Here is a 23,689-nt window from a genome sequence, read left to right as displayed (position 1 = left end):
CTATACCAAAAGGACTGGTCTTTCCCCAGTTCCAAACAGCCAGCACCCCTCCACCTCTTCCCTAACCACAGTGTTACCCAGGCTCCCCTCATTCAGGGTTTCGGGCTCCAATAGCCTGCTGTCTGCCCTGTAACTTCCCCCTCACCCTTGCATTTAGAATCCCAGATGCCTCTGCCACTCGATCACTATCTTCCAAATTGCCTTTGGGCGGCGGTGTCAGCAGCAGCAGCAGCTGCTGCCACTACTCTGGCCATGGTCGGAGTCAGGTCCAAGAGACTATCCGATTATCCCCTCGATGGCATCCTGTCTCTCATGTTAAAAACGTGTCACCGTCACTTTTCCCGTGTCAGCACCATGATGCATGGATCAGATACTCTCTTTTACTCTTGCATTTTGGCAGCACATAAGAATTAGTGCCAGACACTTTTTGCCAGTGACACAGAGGCAAAAAGTTAATGGAAATTTAATTGGAAAAAGAAAAAAGCCAAACCCTACCATCCCAGCAGGAAATGAACCCAGCGGCCATAGCAGGAGGTGGATATTCCATCCACCGGGCTTTGGGGAATGGCGTGGCATACTCGGCTCCAGAGAGGCGTTGTGCAGAGAGGTGTCGTGCCGGTAAACAGGTGATTCCTGTATTTTCCCAGTATTACTTTAGTCAACACAATGAAGAAAGGAAGTAGATTCCAATTTAAATGTCAGAGCTATCTACTGTAAGGGTTCTGAACAGGGGGCTTTAATGAAAATAGGATTTAATTTCCTGTAAATGTTTGAGTTCTTCAAACCTGATATATAGACGTGATGAATATTTATACCAGCGAAATGCATCTTCCTCTTAGAGCAGCGTTCAGTCAGCCACAAACAAAGGAATTATGGGAGAATTTTTCTTTTAAGGACTTTTATGGATTTTTTTTTTGTTTGTTTTAGAGGAAATAGCATTATCTGAATAGTTTTATACCTTCTTCCATATTTTTCTCCAAAAGGTTAAGGTGTACAAAACAAACGTTTCAAGTACCTTCTTTTAAGTAACGTTTTTACTTATTCTTGGAAAATCTCATGCATGTGTGAAGTGTATTTTAATCTGATCCACCCCCAACTCAAGTGTATTGTTTAGATGGCTCTGCACACTAGCAGCCTGCTGGGATTTAAACTATTGGGCTTTTGTGATGCATTATTTTTAAACCGAATTAAGCTTATCCAATATTTAATATCCAGATTAACCTAGTTTTCATACAATCTCTAGTACTTAAGGGAAGTGGGGTTCCCTGAACAAAGCTGGAACATTCCAGAACACAGTGAGGCTGAGATCACAATAAACCTCAGCCTCTCACGGTAGCTGCTCTCTTCATTTGGATGCTGGGAGGTTGTTGCTGCTGTTGTTGTTGTTATTTCTGTTGATATTTCTGTTGTTGTTTTTGTTGTTGTTGCTGTTGTTGTTATTTCTGTTGTTGTTTTTGTTGTTGTTGCTGTTGTTGTTATTTCTGTTGTTGTTTTTGTTGTTGCTGCTGTTGTTGTTATTTCTGTTGTTGTTTTTGTTGTTGTTGCTGTTGTTATTTCTGTTGTTGTTGTTGTTGCTGCTGTTGTTTAGACAGGCCCTCACTATGTAACCCTCCCTGGAGCAAACCTTGCTATGTAAACCAAACCAGCTTTGAACTCAAAGAGATGTAACTTCCTCAAAAGCGCTGGGTCTAAAGCCCTGTACTCTTTCTGCGTTTAGAGCATATGGCTGTTTTCTTAGGCCTTGCGTCATGGCTGTGTGCAACATACTATGTATGTCACCCTGAGTAAACCAACCATTGGATCACTGAAAGCACAGCGAAAGATTCACGGGAAGAAACAGTGCATTGTAAAATGCCACAAATTTCAAAACTCAAGCAAAGCACAGGGAAGAGTCAAGCTCCCAGTAAAAGATGAAAAAATTAAAAATAAAAAAAACCTGAAGATTTCATTTTCAAATATGAGCAGAGCCAGGCATAGTGGCTCAAACCTTTAAAACTAGCCTTCATGAAGTCGAGGCAGATTTCTGTGAGTTCAAGGCCAGCGTGGTCTATATAGTGAGTTTCCAGAACCAGTCAGAACTACAAAGTGAGACCCTGTCTAAAAATAACAACAACAACAATAATAATAACAACAATAATAAATAATGATGGTGATAATAATAGACACAAATCAAAATGTCAACAGATTTTTTTAAAGCCTACAATTTTTTGCCCTTTTTAAAGAAAAAAAGATTGTTTTTATTTTATGGATCTGAGTATTTCCCTGCAGGTATGCCTGTATACCACATGCATGCAGTACCCTAAGAGGCCAGAAGAGGGCAATGAGTCCCTGAAACTGGAGTCATAGCTGGTTATGAGTGGTCATGTGGGTGCTGGGAGCTCAACCCTGGTTGCAAAAGGTAAGTGCTCGTCACTGCCCAGCCATCTCTCCTATCCCTCGAGATTATTTTTGGAAGCTTAAAGTAAGACCTCAGTGCCTAGCCATTAAAAAACACCTTTGCAATAAGCATCTAGGATACTAGCTGGTAACAGTAGAAAATCAGAATTAAGAAGCTAGGGAAAGGAAAACATACAGAACCCACAAACAAATACCCACAACACCCCTGTGCTTCAGGTCATGGAGAAGGCCAACCTCAAACTGATGACAGAACATTCCTAAGCTTACTAACAAGTATTTATAAGCCTCTGTAAGTGATAGAGCAAAAATGGCTTTGTGGGTTGTTAATAAATAAAAAATAGGTTTTCAAATGCTTTAACTTCATCTCCAATGAATTAATTAGCTATACTAAAACCAAACCAATGGAAATAGGAGATCAGGGTGTCTGAAGCTAGGCATGGTGAAATAGGTCTATATTCCCAGCTACCTAGAAGGCTGAGGTGGGAAGATCAAGGACTCTGTTCAGTTTGGACTACAGAATGAGTCCAAGGCCAGCCTAGGTAATGTGGTGAGACTTTGAGGTACCTTGGTGAGACCCTGCCTCAAGATGTAAAGTGAAGGGATAGCTCTGTGGTGAACACTTGCCTAACATATGCCAGACCCTGGATGGCTCCAGAACTGGAAGGGGGCAGGTGTGTTGCTAGCTCTTTGCGTCTGGATCTACTTCGTGCCTGCAAAAGCTTCCCAAAATCCCCCAAACCAATGTCACCAGGTGAGGCCAAGTGTTCAGAGTGAGACTTTGGAGGACATCTCATATTCAAACAGTGTAAGTACTAGAGTCCATTAAGTGTGATGTCTGACAGTTACCCAAACTGCTTTTTCCACATCTGACCAATCAGTTAACTTGCCAGTGACTCTCAGCCATTCACTGTGTCCTTACTGCCTTTGATCCTAACTCTTTCCTACCAGGTGAAGGTGGCCACCAAATATATGTACACTTCGGTTCAATTAAATGCCACTCACAACATGGGGTTTTCCCTAACTCTGCCTATAGAAGCTGCTTTCTGCTTTCCCATGCATGAGGTACACTCTACTCACATCCATCATGTGGCAACTGAGCTATTCTGGTGTAAACATAGAAAAACTTGACACACAGAGAATCATTGATATGAACGCCCAACTTCTTCCTTGAGAGAATGTGGGTCATTCTCTATCCCTGTGTCCTTCCCACGGCACTCAGCATTGAGCCTTTGCCCTTCGTAACAATCAATAAACATGAGTCGAATTACTTAATTAACGTTTCTGTCCACTCAATATAAAATGTCTGCTTGAAGACAAAGGCCTGGCAATGAGAAGACTCACTGGGAAATCAATATTTCAATTTTTATGTATCCAATCAGCATCATATGATACAGTAAATAAGGTGCTATGGTATTTATCTGCACACAACCATGAAATGTCTCTTCTGTCTGCCCTCCCCACCAGAAACTTGTTGACTTTGGAGAAATCATTACCCATTTTGAGGATTAAGACTGTCATCAGTAAAAATCAGGGATAAAGCTGTACCTGAGGAGTTTTCTGGCCGGACAAGCCAGTATCTCATACATGGTACTGTGCTACAAAGGTATTAGAAAAGATACAAGTTAACGACAAACTTTGCATGTGAGGTCATACATCTATTGATTAGCTTGAGTTATCAATGCACAGTTAACACATATATCAAAACATTGGCTTGATATATACATATATATCATAGAGGCATAAAGTTTTGGGTTATATAAATCCTTACAGAACTCAAACCAACCCATAGATAAGCAATGCCAAGAAATCACTATGTCACCTATGGTGTAACAACAAAAGAAAAGGTTTTGCTACCAAGGCCCAAGGCAGAGGTGTCCCCACAGGAGGGATTGCTCACTCGCAAGGACCACACTGGCTCTCTGAGTGACAACTAGCAAGAAGCTAGCTAGCATCCCCTTTCCTTTACAGTTATTCTCATTAGCCAAACCTAGCTATAAAACATTCTGTGATGTCTGGAGATATCGTATGTGAGGCTGATGCTGGGCAGTAGAAAAGAGCAGGTCTAAAATCACTATGGCTACTACTTAACCTCAAGGCTATATCCCCAAAATACACAGGTACGCCTGCAAGAGTCACCACAGGAAGAAATATTACATTTGTCTCGTGTATCCAAGATCATCTTCGGTCTCGGTGACCTCATCTTTCTCAAACTATTTTACTGCACTTTCAGTTTTCTCTTGAAGGAAACTCTGGCATAACTGAATTACCGACATCCCTGGCTTGTGATATGGGAATATTATAAGTAAAATAAGGTTCATTTGAGCACATACACGACAACACCAAGAGTGGGATATGATAATGGAAGCAGTTACCCAGTGGCAACCGGACAGGAAGCTCACACAGGGCAGCTACACCGAACAAAGGAGACTTCCTCTCTAAGGCAGGACATGTGAGATTTTGTCATGCTACTCAGAAAAATGCACAATTCAAAGCTTATGGATTGAGCTGGGCATGGTGGTGCACACCTTTAATCCAAGCACTGAGAGGTAGAGGCAGGCAAAGCTCTGAGTTCAAGGCCAGCCTACTCCACAGAGCAAGTTCTAGGACAGCCAAGGCTACACAGAGAAACCCTGTGAAAGAGAGAGAGAGAGAGAGAGAGAGAGAGAGAGAGAGAGAGAGAGAGAGAGAGAGAGAGAGAGAGAAAGAAAGAAAGAAAGAAAGAAAGAAAGGAAGGAAGGAAGAAAGGAAGGAAGAAAGAAAGAAAAGAGCTTATGAGTTGATCCGGAGGATCTGGGGTTGAATGCTTGGCATTCACTAGGCCCAGAATATGACCTTTATCATTGTGAAGTAAATAAACAACATTTCGAGTTGTTTGTAGAATTTTCATTACAGGACCATGATTGATGGGGAAGGACTGAGTTTTTTTTCTGTATAACTCTAATAAAATGGGGTATGATATCTGCCTCATTCTTGTCTCCACAGATACAGGGACAAGTCCTCAGTAGTGGTATATTACCCAGTGCCAACTGGTTTAGAATCCAAGAAGATAGCCAAATTCTCAAGGAGAATAACTCCTTGTGAATCTGTTCATCTCAAAGATGGCCAGACTTTACATTGTCAGGACTCATACAACAGTTCGAATTTCACTTTAAACAACAACAACAAAAAACTCCGAATGGCACTTTCACTTAATAGAATGTATCGGGAGAAATTTTCTCCCAGTTTTCATTTGAGTTTAAAATGCTTCATCCAAGCTGCTTCAGTTTCCTGCTCTCAACAGGGTAATATCCAAAATACACAAGAACTGCCAAGCAAGCCAGGAAAATCACGTGCCTGCTCCTACAATCTACAAAGCTGCTATTAGCAAAAAGCTTTACTGCACGGGCTCTCTGACAGCCTCCTCCCCATCCCCATGACTACTTTCCACAGCACTGCCTTCTCTCACATGCCAGGTCAACGCTGAGGAGGAACTCAAACCACAAAGGACCAAAAGGCAAATATTTTTGCCCAAAGCTAATGTAACAAATTACACGCAAGATCTAAACTGCAAGAACCTTTTAAACGATGCGAATCTACCCAAACATACAGGATCCCATTTGCCAAGACTTAAAAATTAAATTAAATCTCAGTGAGGGACCCCTCAGGGATTTATAGAACTAAGGTTCTGGTCTCAATAGGGCTACAAGCTTTAGTCGTCAGCTCTCTGTTGCCAACCTATGCCCTCCATATGTAAGAACTGAGCACATACAGAGAACACACAGCTTCATGCAAGACAGGTTTCGGTGCATGATTAGAGACTTGTCTGCAATGGTTTCCAGCAAGTGCTCAGTTGGATCTGGATCTGGTCCATTCTGACTGTCACCTTGACTAAATTGAAATTACCAAGAAGGTACATCTTTGGTCATGTCAATGAGGACGCTTCCAGAAAGATTTAACTGAGGAAGGAAGACCTACCCTAAACTGGGTAACACCATCCCATGGGCTGGAGTCCCAAGACAAGAAAAGAGGAAAAGGAGAAAGCCAGGCAAGTTCCACCATAGAGGGTTGTTCTGATGCTAAGGTCCTGTTCCCCAATTGGTTCGTGATCAATCAATAAAGATGCTAATTGCTGGTCAGAAGGAAAGAGGCAGAGCTGGAGGCAGGCTAAGAGATGCAGGGGAGGAAGGGAGAATTTCGCCAAGCTTCAGAGGGAGAAAAGATGAGCAACCCTGTGAGATCTTGGGGGCAAAGCGACTGTAGGCTGTTCTCCAGGTGGGAGGTTAGGAGCATAACTAAGCTGAGGGCAGATTTACGGTGTTGAGCTGGGACTAAAGGTAACTGAGCAACTGAAGTTGAGGGCAGATCAAGAGATGCTGAGCTAAGAGTACTGAGAAGGGCAAGCTAGCTGAGGGAGATCAGAAGTGCCCAGCAGGGTTGGGGATTTAGCTCAGTGGTAGAGCGCTTGCTAGACCCTGGGTTCGGTCCCCAGCTCCAAAAAAAAAAAGAAAAGAAAAAAAAAAAAGTAGTGCCCAGCAGTTGAGCCAATGAGGCAGGTTGAAAATAAGTTTGTGTGTGTGTGTGTGTGTGTGTGTGTGAACCTGGGTAGGGCTGATAGCACAGTCTGCCTGGAGCTTAAAGCAAGGTAGCAAAAACTATGTGTTACATTCCACCATTCATCTGTCTTCTTCCTGTTCCACTCAGATGTGAGGGGTACTAGCTACTTGCTTTTTCTTCCATGGAGCCACCTGCCACCATGTTTCCCTGCCCTGATAGACCAGAGCTACTCAAATTCGGAGCCAAAAACAACCCTTCCTGCTGTGCATTGCTTCTGGTCAGGAACTTGGTCACAGTGACCAACCATTAAAGTAGCTAATACAGCTTGCTGTGCCATAAATATGACTAGGCAGTCTGACGATGGCAATCAGGTGAACACATAGAGCTGAAGCCAAGTTCTATTACTGCCAGAGGCAATATTTCATCTAACTAGAGAAGAGGTAGTGTCCCACATGGGGGTTTCCTGCCTCCTTGCTCAGCAGGTTCATAGTTCAGAAGGGAAACATTACAAATGCCCAATAGAATCCTGATCCCTAACTAGGAACACTTCAACTTTCAGAGTTAATGCTATCCTGTGGAAAGCCAGCTGAGGGAAACATTTGGACAAGGCAGTTTTGGGGGGAGTCTCCACCTTGATGAGCATTTGTGGTTAGACACTGGAAACCAGCAGACATATTGGATTGCAGCTGACTTTACCCATAGCTGTATTTCCTAGCATTCAACCCAATTCTCTATTTCCTGCTCCTTCGATTGTGGCTGAATCCCTAAGCCACAAAGTGGATGAAACTGAAGAAGCCCATTTAGAGAAAATAAATGCAGTAGGGAAACCAGCCATGTAACTTTGGAGTCAATCAACTGCATCTGTCTTTGTTTTGTTCACACACACTCAGTTGGACACCAGGCAGCAGCGGAGGTCACATTTTGAGAACTTGGAGAAATGCATGTTTTTAAAGTCAGTGTGTGCCATCGGTTTCTCTTCTGTCTTTCTCTATGCTCTGATTTACAGCAGAATCTCAAATACATCTTTTCCATCCTGCCCATCAACAGGGAGGTATGTTGCTGTTTATGATTAACTGCTTGCTTTCACAGAAGGTATGGCTCCAAATGTCCTCTTGAAAAACCATGCTAGTAGATGGGCCTCCAGTGCTTGAGAAAAAAGCAGCAGAATGCTGGCCACCAAATCCAGATTCAAGTGCAGACAATGGGATGATCCCAAGGTACACAGGTACACAGGTACACAGGTACACAGGCCAACCACGAGGAGGCATTCACATAAATATTCGGAGCTACCAACCAACCATTTGCAGAAGCCCCATAGGTTCTGAATGCTTCTCAGCAGAGGAGGAGGAGAAGATAAAAACGAAAAGACAAAAGAAGAACGGGGTATGTCTAGTTCCCAGACATCCACTATTACCAGGAATTCAGTATTCAGTATGGTATCCTGACAATTCTATTTTCTGTGCTTTCCCGATTTTCTATAATAAATAAATGGCTTCTGATAATTGAGGAAGAGGAAGGAAGAAGAGGAAAAGAGAAGAAGAAGAAGAAGAAGAAGAAGAAGAAGAAGAAGAAGAAGAAGAAGAAGAAGAAGAAGAAGAAGAAGAAGAGGAGGAGGAGGAGGAGGAGGAGGAGGAGGAGGAGGAGGAGGAGGAGGAGGAGGAGGAGGAGGAGGAGGAGGAGGAGGAGAAGGAGGAGAAGGAGGAGAAGGAGGAGAAGGAGGAGAAGGAGGAGAAGGAGGAGGAGAAGGAGGAGGAGGAGGAGGAGGAGAAGGAGGAGGAGGAGAAGGAGGAGGAGGAGGAGGAAGAGGAAGAGTCCTCATTTGCCAACTGTATAGCTTTCTGAGCTCTGATCATTGAATGGTAGAGAGGGAAACAATGGGTTAGAGAGGGAAAAAACCAGAATTGATGCCTAATGGAACTAAAACCCTCTCGCTTCTCTTTATTTATATATATGTGTGTTTGCCTGCTTGTCTGTATGAACACCACCACATATATTTATGGGTGACCAGAGAGGCCAGGACAGGGGGTCAGAATCCTTAGAATGGACTTATAGGTGGTCATGCTGGGAACCAAGCTTGGATCCTCTGCATGAACATAAATACTCTTAGCCACCGATCCCCCTTATATTAAATTTTTAATAAGCTACCTTGTTCCTCTTGCCTACATATAAGCACCAAAATATAGTCTGATAGGCAATTCTGGAAGTTCTGTACATGATGAAGTTTGATAGCCTGATGTATGTAGAACTTTGTTTCCTTTTTTCCTCTTTCCTTTTGATTTGAGTTTTTATTTTGTTGTTTGGTTGGTTGATTGGTTGGTTGGATGGTTGGTTGGTTGGTTGGTTGGTGGTGGTTGGTTGGTTGGTTGGTTGGTTGCCTGGTGGGTTGGTTGGTTGGTTGGTTGGCTAGTGGGTTGGTTGATTGGTTAGTTGGTTGGTTAGTTGGCTAGTGGGGTGGTTGATTGGTTGGCTGGTGGGTTGGTTGGTTTTGTTCATGGGGGATTTAACCAAGGCCAGGGTCTCACTCTGTTCAGATAGGTACCCTACTGTTAAGTGTCTCCCTAGACCTTTATTGATTTTGAAGGAAGGTTTCCCTATGTGACCCAGGCTGACCTTGAATTTTCTATTTGGCTAACATGGCTTTAAATGCCTGGTCTCTCTGTCTTTATTTCCTAAGTAGTGGGGTTGCAGATACTCCCTCAGAGGCTAGAGGGGTGGGAACCCCTGGAATTGGAATTTCAGGAAGTTGTGAGCCATCTAGTGTAATTTTGCAACCACTAACGCTATCTCTCTGGCCCCCGAGTTCCATTTTGAATGTTAATCTGTGTCCTCCTAAGTATTTTATCAGTAACATAATGGTCTAAGAGACAAATCATGGGATGAATAACAAAGCACAACTTTTTGATATCAATCACCGAAGCTGTACTATGCTTTCAGCAATTTAAATTAGAGAAAACAAAGTTCTGGCTAAACCCCTATGCACTATGCACTATGCCCTATGCCCTATGCACTATGCCCTATGCCCTATGCCCTATGCCCTATGCCCTATGCCCTATGCCAAGAAGTTAAAACTTGTCAAGAAACTAAAGACTTGACTATGTTATATATAGTACTTAAAAAGAACTATCATAGCTGCTAATGAACACAGTTTTCTTACTATCTCTCAGGAAAAGACGGAACCAGAGAACCAAAATTGGTTTAGTATAAATGTAAAAGGTAAAATAGAACCTTCTGGAGATTTTTTTCCCTTTCTTTAATACCTTCCATATATCTGAGCATGTGCCCTGCCAGCATCCATTTTATGTTCTCTGGGATATATCTCAGATGTGATTTTAGTTTGGAAGCACAGCTCAGAAAGCCATCGTTCAGTTTATGGAACACCTCACACATTCCCCCAGCATTACATTCATCTACTCTTGGAGCCTTCATCCAGAGCTGTCAACATCTGCCCCAGCAACGGCCACATTACTCAGCACAGAGCAACCAAACTCAGTCTATGTAGGAGAATGTCAGCAAGGTCAACGGCTGTCTAGGAGTGAAAGAATTTGTTAGTCTCAAAAAATAGCTAAGACCAATGGCCATATAATATGATAAACATAATAATATAATCTAGTATAAAATAAGTGGTGTAGGGCCTGTATCACCATGGGTTAACTGCTCTTACTGTCCTTAAAAGGGAAACAATTGGTACTTATGGAGAAAACTAATTCCTTATGCCTAACAGGGCTCACCGCTCCATTCTCTGCCACGATTCAGGTATCACGCTTTCTAAGTAAGTGAAGAATGAGAAAGGGAAGGAGAGGCATGTGGGAAGAGGTGCAAGCCTGGTCATTAAACTGGAACACCCAAAAGATGCAAAGTCCTATGAACCCTCACTTAACAATACAGCAGCTCACATATGTGGGACCAAATGTTCTTCTTCACAGCAGCCCTGTCTTGGTCAGTGTTCTATTGCTAGGAAGAGACACCTTGACTAAGGTAACTTTTATAAAGGAAAGCATTTAACTGGGGCTGGCTTACTGTTTCAAAGTTTTAGTCCATTGTCATCATGTCAGAGAGCATAGGCAGGTATGGTGCTAGAGAAGTAGCTGAGAGTTCTACATCTGGATCTGCAGGCAGTGGGAAGCATGAGAGAGAGAGAGAGCTTCTGGGCCTGGCTTGGGCTTCTGAAATTTCAAAGCCCACCCCCAGTGACACACTTCCTCCAACAAGGCCACATCTCCTAATCCTTTCAAATGGTGCCACTCCCTAGTGACCAAACATTCAAATCTATGAGCCAATGTGGGTGGAGGGGTTCATATTCAAACCACCACAAATCCCATCAGAATGGTGATGCTATTCCTGCTATTCCCATCTAACAGATGAGAAAACTCAAGGGAAAAAGAGATCATGTCTCGAGATGTCTCAAATAGAAACTAGAGCTCAGTACCATCTCTGTTCTTTTTACCTCTGTAAAAACCCATCCAAATATTATCCAAAGAGAGTTTGGACAGAAAGTATTAAGAATTCAAAGAAACATGCCCCATGATGTTCTGCATAAGTTATCAATGCCACTTCTCATGCTGCTATTTACAATTTTCTTAATGTAGAGACTTATCAGAGCACACACCTATTGTCTTTCTTGCTTGAACAATCTCCATCTAACTTCAAGATACCAAAGTCTCCCAGAACCTCATCAGCATAAGGTCAATTCTGTGTCCACACAGGATCCACTAGTCAAGAAATCTTCCCACCTTCTCAAATCTTTTAGACTTTGTGTTAAGCTGTGCAACCATTGCTGTCATAGCAACTGTACTTCATCCTTCATAGCCTTACTCACCCACCCACCCACACTACAACTTGAGCTCTTGAATCCCAAAAGGCAACTAAAAAAGGAAAAAAATGTTCACCTTCACTGTCAGCTCAATCTGATTTAGAGTCAACTAGGACACATACCTGTGAGTGTGAGTGAAGGCCTGTCCAGGGAGAGCAAATTTAGGAGGGAGACCCAGAAGCATCACAGATGGTCTGGACTCCCAGAATGAATGAAAAAGGACAAACAGAACATCTAAAGAGCAGCAGGAGTCATCTCTCTCTGCTTCCTGATTTTGGCCATAATGTTATCACCTCATGTTCCTACCACCATGTCTTCCTCTCAACACGGGGCTGTGTCCCCTCAAACTGTGAGCCCAAATAAAACCTTGCCTCCTTGCATTGCTTACGTTGGGCGATTTGTCACAGCAGTGATAAAAGGTATTAATATAGAAGACCCATAAAGTTCAGACCAGGGCACCACAAGCTCACACCAAGCCAACTAGCACTTGGCTGGGGCAGGTGCTTAGTACTCTGTTGTTTGTTCTTGCCCTGTCCTGTCCCCAGTGTGACTGTTACAGAACCTCTACTTAGGGTCCTCATGCCAGGCTAATACCATTTCCTTCATTAACTGGAGACCTAGCACAATCTTCACTTTGTGGCCCCTTCACCTACCTGGACCCCCTCCTCTCAGCTCTCTACCCTGTCATCACTATCCTGAGGTATTCCTCTCAGCAATCTGTTCTGAAGCCAGCCCCGGTGTTTCCTTCCGCCTCTGAAGCATTCCTTGTTTGTATCTTTCCTTTGGCTCTCGAGACTCACTGCCAAGTATTTCTCATCCTCCCCTTGAGTCTTCCTTTAGTATTTTAAATTGTACAAACAACAGTGAGGATTATCTCTTTTCGTGCACACATCCTGTCTGCTCACCCACATTGGGCGTCCTCCAAGGTTCTGTCCTTTCCCATCTGCTCATCTCGCTTTCTAATGACTCCCTTGGATAGGTTTCTCCCACTTGCATAACACCATGGATTCTTTCACAGTCATACCCGAGCCCTATTCAAGGGCCACTGGCCTAATAGCCCTTTCCCTTTCTCTTAGTCGCTCCAGATGCCCACTATTTCCAAAGGCCATCTCTGACTCCAAGGACACCTCCTTCAAAGTACACAGCTTAGAATTATCTATGCATTTCCTAAGTTTCTTTAAGACAAGTTTGGTGTGCATGCGTGCATGTGTGCATTCATATATGACAATGCATGTGTGAAAGTAGGAAGACAACTTGCAGAAGTTGTCTATTATGTGGAGAGGGATGGAACTCAGGTTTAAACAGGAAACGCCTTTACCCATGGAACCATCTCACTGGCCCCGAGTTTCTCTAGCACTTGCATCTATACAAACAATTTAATGCAGGCATATATTCTAGCCTTGTTGTCAGTGACCGTTCACATCTCCTGTTCCTCTAAATAGTACCTGCCCTTCCTGAGGATAGCGATCAAGTCATGTGCGTGCTTCTCTAGCACAGTTCAGTGTATTCTAGATGCTTCGTAACCTGCTTGCAGCCTCTACTTCAAGAGTTAAATCATCAGCGCTAGAAAGAAGGCTCAGAGGTTAAGAGTGCTTGATGCTTGTACAACAGCTGGAGTTTGGTTCTCAGCACCAAAATCAGGCAGCTAGCAATTACCTGTAAGTCAAGCTCCAGGGGATCCAATATCTTCTTCTGGCATCTACAGGCACCGACATAAAGGGCATACACACAGTGAATAAATAAATAGTTAATTAATTCATTTAACTTAATAATAATAAGTCCTGAGAAAAAGACTTAATATAATTCAGGATTTTGGTTTCAAAGGTGGCACAGCAAATAATGATCATAGTTGCAAAATCAGAAAGAAAGAAAGAAAAAGAAAATTCTAAACCAAAATCCTTGGAGGAAGAGGGTTTGTATACTTAAGACTCCTTTCTCACAGGTCACCGAAGTTAAAGACAGTGCAGACAGCCCCAAGCGTCACAGGGTTGCTTTAGTCCGTTATTTAAGAGCCGAAACAGTGCCTTGAAAGAAGCTGTCTGGAGCCTGATTCAGCCCTCACTCTGCCAAGTGCAGGGTCACATGTGGCCAAGCAAAGCAGAACCGATGAAAGCCGGTATGTCCAGCTTCCTCTCAGATCAGCAGCTCTAACTGCTGCTAGCATTTAACACGGCCCCGGTCACACCTGTGTTCTCCAGCCAAGAACACCGACCAGCTCAGCACCTTCTGAAACCTACGTGGCTGGAATCCAAGGCAAATATGAAATAACAGGTGACTCACAGCAGTGAGAAGCCAGCAGCTGCCATTGTAATCCAGGGAGCTCACTCACAAGGCAACAGGGCAAGGGATAACTTGCAAGTGAGTCGGATTTAGGGCTGGTTCAACCTTCAGTCTTGTGAGGATAATAATTCAGTAATTGCTGACGAGAAAGTCTTGCCTCGCCTCTTCTTGATCTGAAAGTCTTACTGGCTCTCCTGGATTAGAGAGCTAGGCTCCATGTTAGAAATGAGGTATCCCAATCCTCACCACACACCCTTCAAGACACAGCCTCCGTGGAGAGGACAACAAGAAAGCCAACAACCTAATCCTACTATTCTGGAGGCCGAGACAGGGGAATTACCATGACTTTAAAGACCAGCCTGGACTATGCCTGGCCAGACGGGGTTATGGAGCACATAGTGTCTCAGAAGCGAAAACAAGGCCAACAGCCCTCATTCTCGGACTCTTTCCTTGTGAACTAAGCTCATAGGAGCAGACAGACGTTGTGGACATTCTCTCTAGTGTCAGAACAATCTCCATATCACCGTTACAAAGGACATCAGCAGGAAATCTAAGGCAAAGAGGAAATGTCACAGGTTCGGCATCGGATTTTGTTTCTTAGGTCCACCAGCAGTAACATGGAGAAACGGGAGAGGATACTAATTCTTCAAAAATAAGGGTTAGTCCTGATGTCTCTCCCACATCAGAGTTTTCCTTATACAGAATGCTTTGACCTGGGCGGTTCATGTCCCAAGAGTTCAGAACGTCAACGTCTTCATTCAGCAAATACATAGCAAGCATTTAAGGTTCTGGATGCAGTTGTGAGTTCCGAGAAGTAGAAGTCTCTGCTCTCAAGCAGCTTCTACCCAAAGGAAAGAGCGAATGAACAAATGAACAGGCAAGTAGACTCAGATGTGGTTACAATTTGATTTTGAGTGCCCCCTAAAGGGCCATCTGTACAAGGTCTGATCCCTTGTCCTTAGTGGGATCTTTGGGAGGTAGGGCTTAGTTGTGGGAAGTTCAGTGATTGGGTGCATGTCACTGAAGACCATTGAGAAGTTGGTCCCTCTTCTTTTTTTTCTTGCAAACTGCAAGAATGTAAAAATTTTCCTCTGCCACATATTTCTATCATGATGTACTGCCTGGTCACAGGCCCTAAAGCAACAAAACCAAGTGACCAGGGACTGAAATTAATGGATCAAAATGAACCTTCTGTCTTTATAAGTCGATTGTCTCAAGTATTTTGATATAGTAACAGGAAGCTTGCTAACATAGATGGTGATAGGGACTGTGGGGAAAATAGACAAAATTAAGAAGAAGATGGAGAACAGTTATGGATTGCTGAAGGGTTTTCATGGAAAGTTTTGCAAAAGAAATAGTATTGGAGAAAGCCAACAGAATTGTGAAGCAGTGCTTGAAGGAGTCAGAGACACTGAATGCTCTGAGCAGGAGAAGGATTGATGCATTTGCCAAATAGCCAAGAAGGGTAGTAGATCGTGAGAAAGGGAGGCAGATGCCAAATCATAAGTGAGAACATTGACCTGGCCTTGACATATCTAGTCCTCGTTTGGAGACAGAGACACATCGGTTATTTCAACAATGCTAATTGTCTTAGTTAGGGCTTTCATTACTGTAAAGAGATGCCATGACCAAGGCAACTCTTACAAAGTACATTTAATTGGGGCTGGCTTACTAGTTCTAAGGTTCAGTCCTTTATCATCATGGCTAAAGCATAGCACCATCCAGGAAGGTGTGACGCTGGAGGAGCTGAGAGTTCTATACCCTGTTCCAAAGGGAAACAGGAGAAGACTGACTCCTCCTCAGGCAGTTAGGAGAAGGGTCTCAAAGCACACCATCAAAATGACACGCTTGCCCCAACAAGGCCAGACCTCTTAATAGTGCCACTCCCTGGACCAAACATATTCAAACCACCACACTAATTTAATGAAGAAAAAAAAATAAAACAACAACAAAATAAAAACAAACAAAAAAAATCAATATAAAGTCTCTATCCTGGTAAGTGAAAGGCTAGAAAAAGAGTCAAGATGCCTTCAAAGCAACCATGATAGGAAACTGCCTCCACCTTAGAGGTGGGAAAACAGGAGGATGGTACTGGATTATCAAAGTTAGAAGCTCACATAAGAATCCCACAGGGTTGGGGCCCAGACCTCAGAGACAGGGAGACAGTTTCATTGTTCTTGAAGGAGTGCTATGAGGCTAGTTTTCCAGTGAGGGGAAGTTTGCAAAGAGAACTGAACTTCTGATAAAGGGAGGAGCTCCTGCTACCGTGGGGAAAGGGCTAAGGTGCTGTTCCTAGGAGCTGCAGGACAACAGGAAGTTCACAGAAAGCAATACAGGAAGGAGCGCAACCCCCCTTTCTCCTCCCTCTGGCAGCCCTTCTGCTAGCCCAACTTTGTTAGTCTGCTAGCAAAGGAGAGATGGGGATTTTAGGTTTCCAGTAGCCTAGCTCCAGCAGCATAAAACTAGTGTAGAAGCCCAGGTTTGGAGTCGAGAGGCAACAACTTTATTACTGACACCGACAGAATGAGGCAAGAAGGCCCCAGAAGATTTTTACACAAGAATGTGACGAAGGCTGACTCAGTCTTGACACCCGTGAGCAAGAGGTGGTTGGGTATCTGGATTATAGGAATCCTATTGACAGCTGGAGTGTAGGCTGTGACAAGGAGGAGGAGGAAAAGGATGAGGAAGAGGAAAGGAAGGAGGGAGAGGAAGGGGAGGAGGAGAAAGGAGAGTAGTCAAGAGTCATCCCCACACTTTAGCCTGAGCGAGAGAATATGATGGAGAAGCGTGCTTAAGAAGGAACAGAGTGGGGGCTGGGGATTTAGCTCAGTGGTAGAGCGCTTGCCTAGCAAGTGCAAGGCCCTGGGTTCGGTCCCCAGCTCAGAAAAAAAGAAAAAAAAAAAAAAGAAGGAACAGAGTGGTCAGGAGCAGCTCTAATTGCTGGGGAACTAGATCCACAACAGTCTAGATCAGAACAATGGATACGTGAGACTCACTCCACCATACAGAGACAGGATTAGATGAGGTCACCAGCACTGTGCCCACACCGCTCCCTGTGTGAAATCGTTAGGAATAACATCTGGAGTCAGAAGATGTGGATTCGAATTTCAGATTCCAGTCATCCACTGCTCTGACCTGAATGTGAAATGTTCTTCATAGGCTTGTGTGTTTGAACTGTTGGTGTCCAGCTGGTGGCGCTGTTGGGAAACCCTTCGGAAGATGGAGCCTTGCATCACCAGGGGTGGGCCTTGAGGTTCTGTAGTGCAGCCCCATTTCCTCCTGTTCTACTTCCTCAAGCTCCTCCCACCATGCCTTCCCCACCATGATGGCCTATATCCCTGGAAAAGTTAGCCACATGAAGTCTTTTTACCAAAGTGACTATGCTTGTGTGAGGAAGGCATACAGTCATGGGGGGAAACTTCACACCAGCGTCTGCTAGGAACTAGAGATCAAAGCTCCTGACAGTCCCATATTATTATTAGTTACAGTTAACCCAAGCCTAGAGCACAGAGTCCAGAAGCTAAAGTCTCAAGAGCAAAGAAAGCTAAATTGTACTGAACCAAGTTTGTTCATTGCCAACGTGGCCATGGCATCTCACACGAAGATGTTTATAAGCCGTATCTCTGAACCCGTGCAGTTCACCACTGACCACGTTATGCAGCTATTTCCTCTAAACTGAGATGTTTCTTCATGGAGAGAGGAGGGAGTCTCACAAGACTCAGCCAGGTTCACAGGGCTCTTTCCCCTGTAGTCAGCATGCTTCTGTAAGTCAACCCCTAGCTCAGAGCCACTGCCAAGGTAGTCTAGGCTGCCATCATGTCTTTGGTCTGTCATTGGTGTCCTGTTATGAAGTGAATGATGCTTGTTCGCCTTTCCCCCCAGAAAACCTTGCACACCATTTTAACACGCTTATTTTAAGTACTTTCTAATGGGACAATTCTAGATCCGTAAGTATAGCAAGTAAGCCCACCCCCGTTTCCCAAGCCGGAAAGTAGTGTGAGGTCAAGTTTGTCCTCTTTGATGAGCAAGATGCAAACTATGAAAGTTGAGAGGGAACATCTCAACTTGTTAAGAACTGAGACTCTAATCTACAATTGACTAAGCATGGAGTAAGATGAGATTCTAGACTGCAAGCATCACAGAAGAAAAGGAGGGAGGGGAAGGGAGGAAGGGAAAGACCGGCGTGGGGAGAGCTACAAATAGATTCTAAGAAGACACATCTCACTCGGTACCTGTGGCTCCTCCCAGCTCTCCCAGCATCCTGCGGTACCTGTGGCTCCTCCCAGCTCTCCCAGCATCCCTCGGTACCTGTGGCTCCTCCCAGCTCTCCCAGCATCCTGCGGTACCTGTGGCTCCTCCCAGCTCTCCCAGCATCCCTCGGTACCTGTGGCTCCTCTCAGCACTTCTCACCATGCCCTCTACCCTAAACCTCTCCCTCCCAGGGGCTGGGCTTCCCTCCCCCACAGCTTTAGGTCTCTGCATAACTCTGCCATTTTAGGTATCTCCACTTCATAGCCTGAGCTACCTCTCTTGCTCTCCCTTCCCCTCTCTCTTCTTGAGGTCCGGTTTAGTCTGCCGGCCATGCTCAGCCTGAACTCTTCGTTCTGCCTGCTTTCTCCCTTATATCTACAATAAAATTTTTCTCCATAGTCTAAGAGTAGTCATGTCTCCTTTTATTTCATTTCTTTTCCCCCTATTCCACCAGCAAATCCTTTAAAATGCTCAAACTGAGTCTTCGTACAAGCCCGAGAGAGCAATGGAAACCTTGCCTGAGGATGAACTTTTATGACATGGGGTTGTTAGTCACATGTATACTGTGTGCGCTGTGGATGACTCAAAAATAAACACTGCACTACGACAGCTCTGGGCCTCAAGCTCAGGTGCCACTCCCTCCAAGCCGGCCTGGGAACCAAGTCCCCTCCTCCATTGAGAGCTGGCCTCTCACTCCTCACGTGGCAAGGGCTTTCCTTCCAAGAGCTCAGCTACATGGTTATGTAAGGTTCTCCTGTCTTCTTGGGCCAAGAACTGAGTCAGCTGCCTGCCTAGATAGGTCAGTTCAGGAAACCAAACCACACAGCCCAGGAAATGCACCGAGGCGGAGAAGCCAGTGAACCTGCTGGGAGTTGGCTGTCCTCAAGGGCGGCCAGCACGCCTCCTTCTGACCCGGAGTGTGAAATCCAAGCTTCTATGCAGGTCAGCGCGAAGGACCTTTGAACGAAGTCTCTCTGTGGCTGCCTTGTCGGGGATCAAAAGTGTTCACTTGGCTCTTCTGACAACCTTTTCCCACACAAGGATACAATGCTTTCATAGTATCAAAAACCTCAATGTCTGAAGCCGCCATTCCAAACAGCTGTTTCTGGAGGCTAAGAGAACCTTCTAGAACAGCTGTTCTCAGCCTAGCTGAGGCAATGCCTCTGGAGTTGGGCCCAGAGAATTGAGGGCGATAAATTTTAAGTTCTTGCAGTGTTCGGGCTGTGTGTTTTAGAACTCACCATTGGAGATTTTTAGTCCCGTCTAGGATGGTAACGTGTCACTAGCCTGGGTCGTGAAAAGACACATCAGACATGACAATCAAAACTGAAGTCCTTTCCTGCCTCTCTCCACCATCCCTGGTGCAATTAACAGGACAGGACAGATCCCTAACCTTGGCTGGTCTCTCAACCTCAGTGTAACTGAAGCTGGCTCCCACCTAACACCCTTCTGTTATCCATTGAACCTGAACACAGCCCCAAAGAGAACTATGACAGAGCCAGGAGTCTTGAAAGGCTGATGATAGACTCCAAGCCTTCCGGAAGAATCCTGTTACAAAAACAGGTCGTTGGGAAAGACAGAGGATGCCTTTCCCGATTGGGAAGATGGCCCTGCAGGCTAGAATGCCTTCTATTCCGTTCTGGCAATCTTCTGCCATGGGCTGGAGAGAGGCTTCAGTACAGTGCTTTCCTTCCAAGCACAAGTACGTGAGTTTGATTCCTAGGACCTATGTTTGGGGCGAGGGAGCTGCCAGGCATGTGTGACCCCAAAGCTGATGGGGGTGGAGACAGGGAAGTTCCTGACGCTGACTAGCCAGACGTCCTACCTCACTTGGTGAGTTACAGGCCAGAGAGGGATGGTGGACCACTCCTGAGGAAGGACCATCAAGTGTGCACGCATGTGCTCTTGCACAGGCGCAAAAGCAACTTCTGGCTTGCTCAGCACTTTACGGTCTCATGAACCCAGCCGAAGCTTCTGAGGAACTGAGGAACGGCCACTAAAGGTAGACCTGTTTGCAGGTCAGGCTTTACCTGTTCAGCCACCTATTGGTTTACAATAAAGTGCCAGAGGTAACCTCCGCCTTTTACCTGTTTAGAAGAGAGAGAGAGAGAGAGGGAAAGAGAGAGAAAATGATAGGAGGACGTGATGAAGAGCTATCCAGCCTCCTTTCTGTGCCTCAGTTGCCCTATCTATCACACAGCCGGCAAATTCGGACATCCGAGCCCCATTCACAGGAAGCTAAGTGGAGCTTGAGCCAGCCCAATTTTCAACAATTCACATTTCCCCCAGCACGTGCTCACGAGCCCCTCCCCCACTACCCTCCCCCCTTTTATTCATTCCTGAAAGCTTCTATTATCAATCACTGCATGAGGTAAATTTTCAAATCAGCAGTCAGGGTTTTTAAGCCGCAGGACTCCTATTACAGGCAAAAGGAAGCAGGTGACCAACACCAACGCAATCTCAAAAATCCATGCTGCTGCGGGAGGGAGGGAGCGGGCCTTCCTCCTTTCATTCCCTCATTTCCATGGCTCGCATCAAGGGTAGGTTTTTAACAAAGCCTTTCCTGAGGAAGGTTCTATCTCTCACAGAGGGCCCAAGGGAACAAGGAACAGAAAATGGGGAACTAAATAGGAAAGAAAGGGTAGAATCCGTGCCCATATCCCTTTGGAGTGTTTGAGTATCTCCCAGCTCCGGGAGAATTTGTCTTGAAACTTCCTGACCTTCTCTCTCCTCCTCCTCCTCCTCCTCTTCCTGCTCCTCTTTTTTCTCCCCCTCTCTCTCCCTCTCCCAGTCCCTCTCTGTCTCCCTCTCCTCTCCCTCCATCCTCTCTCCCTCTCTCTCTCTTGCTTTCCGTTTATAGTCTTTACAGAAGGAGAGATGCCTCTTTCTCACTGGCTAGACCACTCCCCTTCCAATGTCCCTGACTGTGCTCTCCAGCATCTCAGGTGTTTTCCAACCCCCAGGGGAGGGAGCAAGCCTGCCCTTCTCCCCTCTGAGGCCAGAGGGGAGAAGGGCAGGCTTTAATGTCACATGGTGGTTGAATTTTTGTGCTGTGCCTTTAACCAAGACATTTGGTACAGTTGAGCCTCCCTATCCTTTGGAGTTCTGGACAAACCCCACACACCCAATATGGGGATTTTGAAAGTCTAGTCCCTCTGTGTAGTTTCAGTCAGTTGAAGGTATTTTCTCTCCCATGATACCCTTGGCCACTATTTGCATGTGCTCCATCATGGTTTCTGGATGTGTCCTATGGACCCCATCCTGTATTCAACATCACTCCCACACGCAAATGACATAAGAAGAATGGTTCTGTGCTGTAGGATATCTCAGTGATTAAGAATGTGACATTTCTGCAAAGGGCTGGGGTTTGGTTCCCAGCATCTACATCAGGCAACTCACAACCACCTGTAACTCTAGCTCTGCGGGCTCAGACACTCTCTTCTGGACCCAGAGGGTACCTGAACGCATGTGATCATAGTCACGCACAAACATGTGGACACACATAACTAAACAAAATAAAAATAACTGTTTTTAAGAGGAAACGTTCAAATCCAACACGAATGAAGAATACGTGATTCACAGTACCCGTACCCCTCAGCTACCCTATGTCTAGTGGGAGAAGGGAATTCCTTTGTCCTCTCTTCTAACTCAGCCCCAAGGCCTAGAAGGCAACAAAGAAGCAAAGGTCTTGAGGTTTAGAACAAGGAGTGAGAGAGTTCACCTGGGCAGGGGTTGGAGAAGCATGGAGGAGACCACTCAGCTAATCAAATGAAAGGCGGTCATGTTTCCGACCAGGCATTAGTGACTTGGCAGTGGATTCAGTGGTGCCCCCTGTTTGCACAGAAGAGACTGTGTAGACGCAAGTCTCTATTTCTCAGCCCCCTGAGTCCTCCTTCTCTGCACCCTGAAGCTTCAGGCAGGAGGCTCAAGACAAGATACACTCCCTAAGTATGAATCTGAGCACTTCAGTCTCATTCAACCCCCACCCCACCCCCCTCACTCCCATCCCCATGTTCACAGCCTCTGCCATAGTAGGCACTGCTTGGTAGATTTCCTTCCAGCCCACCCTCCACACTATTGCTGACTCCTACCTTCTTTCCCATCATTCCTCGCCTGCCTCCAGATAGAGATGAACACTAAAGAAGAAACAGGTGCCCAAACACAAGACTCTCAATTTGAGCCGACAGTAAACAAGCCGCAGGAGACTGCCCAAACTGGAAGAAGAGCCACCTAGACCCATGGGGGAGAGAGTTGAGAGATTGCTTGCTGCAACTCCCTCCCCCAACAGCTGAGCAGCCACCCCACCTCTGGGGCAGCCAAGTGAAAAGTGTTGGGGGCAGGGTGAACTACAGTGCTCTCCCATGTTCAAGTTCCAATGGGTGATGCTCATGATAAAAGTCCTCGGCTTTGTGCAAACATCCAAGAGTTCCTGGAATAGACATTCTCCACAAGATAAACAAATACAGGGTTGATGCAGGAAAACACAGAGCAGGAGAAAATAAGTCAATGCAACATGGGACGAGGTGAAGAGAGCTTCAGAAGCCAGTGGCGGTGACCCCTTCATTCGGTATAGTAATGTCACAAAGATGGTCTTTTGCCTCCTGACATGAAAGATTTATATATTAAATAAGACTGGAAACCCTTCCCTTTTTAGTCTAGCTGAAAATGTCTGTATCCATTGATATCCCATAGCCCATGGTATGGGCAGCAGTGGACTCAAACTGAGGGCTTAAAATACTGATAGGTGTAGGCTTGGGTTTTTCAAAACCTGCTTTAATTAAAGGTTCTTAAATGCTTCAACCTCCCTTCTAGCCCACAGACCAGAGGTGGCAGAGAAAGAAGGCTAATAGGAAAAGGGGGTTGCAGACCTGTTTAGAAGTAATTCTTTGGGGGCAGTTCCACTTTGTTGTCAGGATATCGGCAGTCCAGTCTAATAGTAAGCACCAAACACGAATCAGTAGCAGTGGTGCAGAACATCCAACAGAAACAGCCAGGCATCCACCAAATCAGCACAAGCCCGAGGAAGCAACAAGAACCAGTCGGAAAACATACCAAGAAGTTCTTGGTGTGTTTTCCCTCTGCAAAGTGAAAACCAGCCAAGACAGTGAAGGATTGCGAGGCACAGCAATGCAAGAGTGTCCTCGCTGTCTATGAAGTTATATTTATATTTTTATAATCACATGCCCTCTCAAGCGTCCACTCCACCAAAACATCATAAGCCCTCTCATGTGTTTTGCTTCAGCAAAAAATCCTCTCACAAGACAGCTTCCAGAGACACATCATGTGACATAGCTGAGTTTCCAAAGAAACCAGAGTGGCTTTTCAATACTATTCTAGTTTGGAACGATGAGAGCCTTGAGGCTGGCTATAGCCAGGCTAAAGACACAGTAAGATGTCTTTTGTCAACGTGTTTGAATT

At 45.1% G+C, this 23,689-nt stretch overlaps 1 protein-coding gene across 1 annotated transcript in view; it reads right to left on the bottom strand.

Annotated features, from left to right (window-relative positions):
* The window catches only part of LOC103694056 (proteasome maturation protein pseudogene), a 78,836-nt gene extending 55,428 nt beyond the window's left edge, over nt 1-23,408 (bottom strand). The window contains exon 1 of the mRNA XM_087591824.1: nt 23,140-23,408. The gene's annotated coding sequence lies outside the window, so the exon portion shown is untranslated. The remainder of the gene's footprint in view (nt 1-23,139) is intronic.
* Between the last annotated feature and the right edge of the window lie 281 nt (nt 23,409-23,689).

The sequence above is a fragment of the Rattus norvegicus genome, chromosome 17 (assembly GCF_021556685.1).
Source record: "Rattus norvegicus strain SHRSP/BbbUtx chromosome 17, alternate assembly SHRSP_T2T, whole genome shotgun sequence".
NCBI classification, from domain to species: domain Eukaryota; kingdom Metazoa; phylum Chordata; class Mammalia; order Rodentia; family Muridae; genus Rattus; species Rattus norvegicus.
This window is presented reverse-complemented; position numbering and strand designations above follow the sequence as displayed.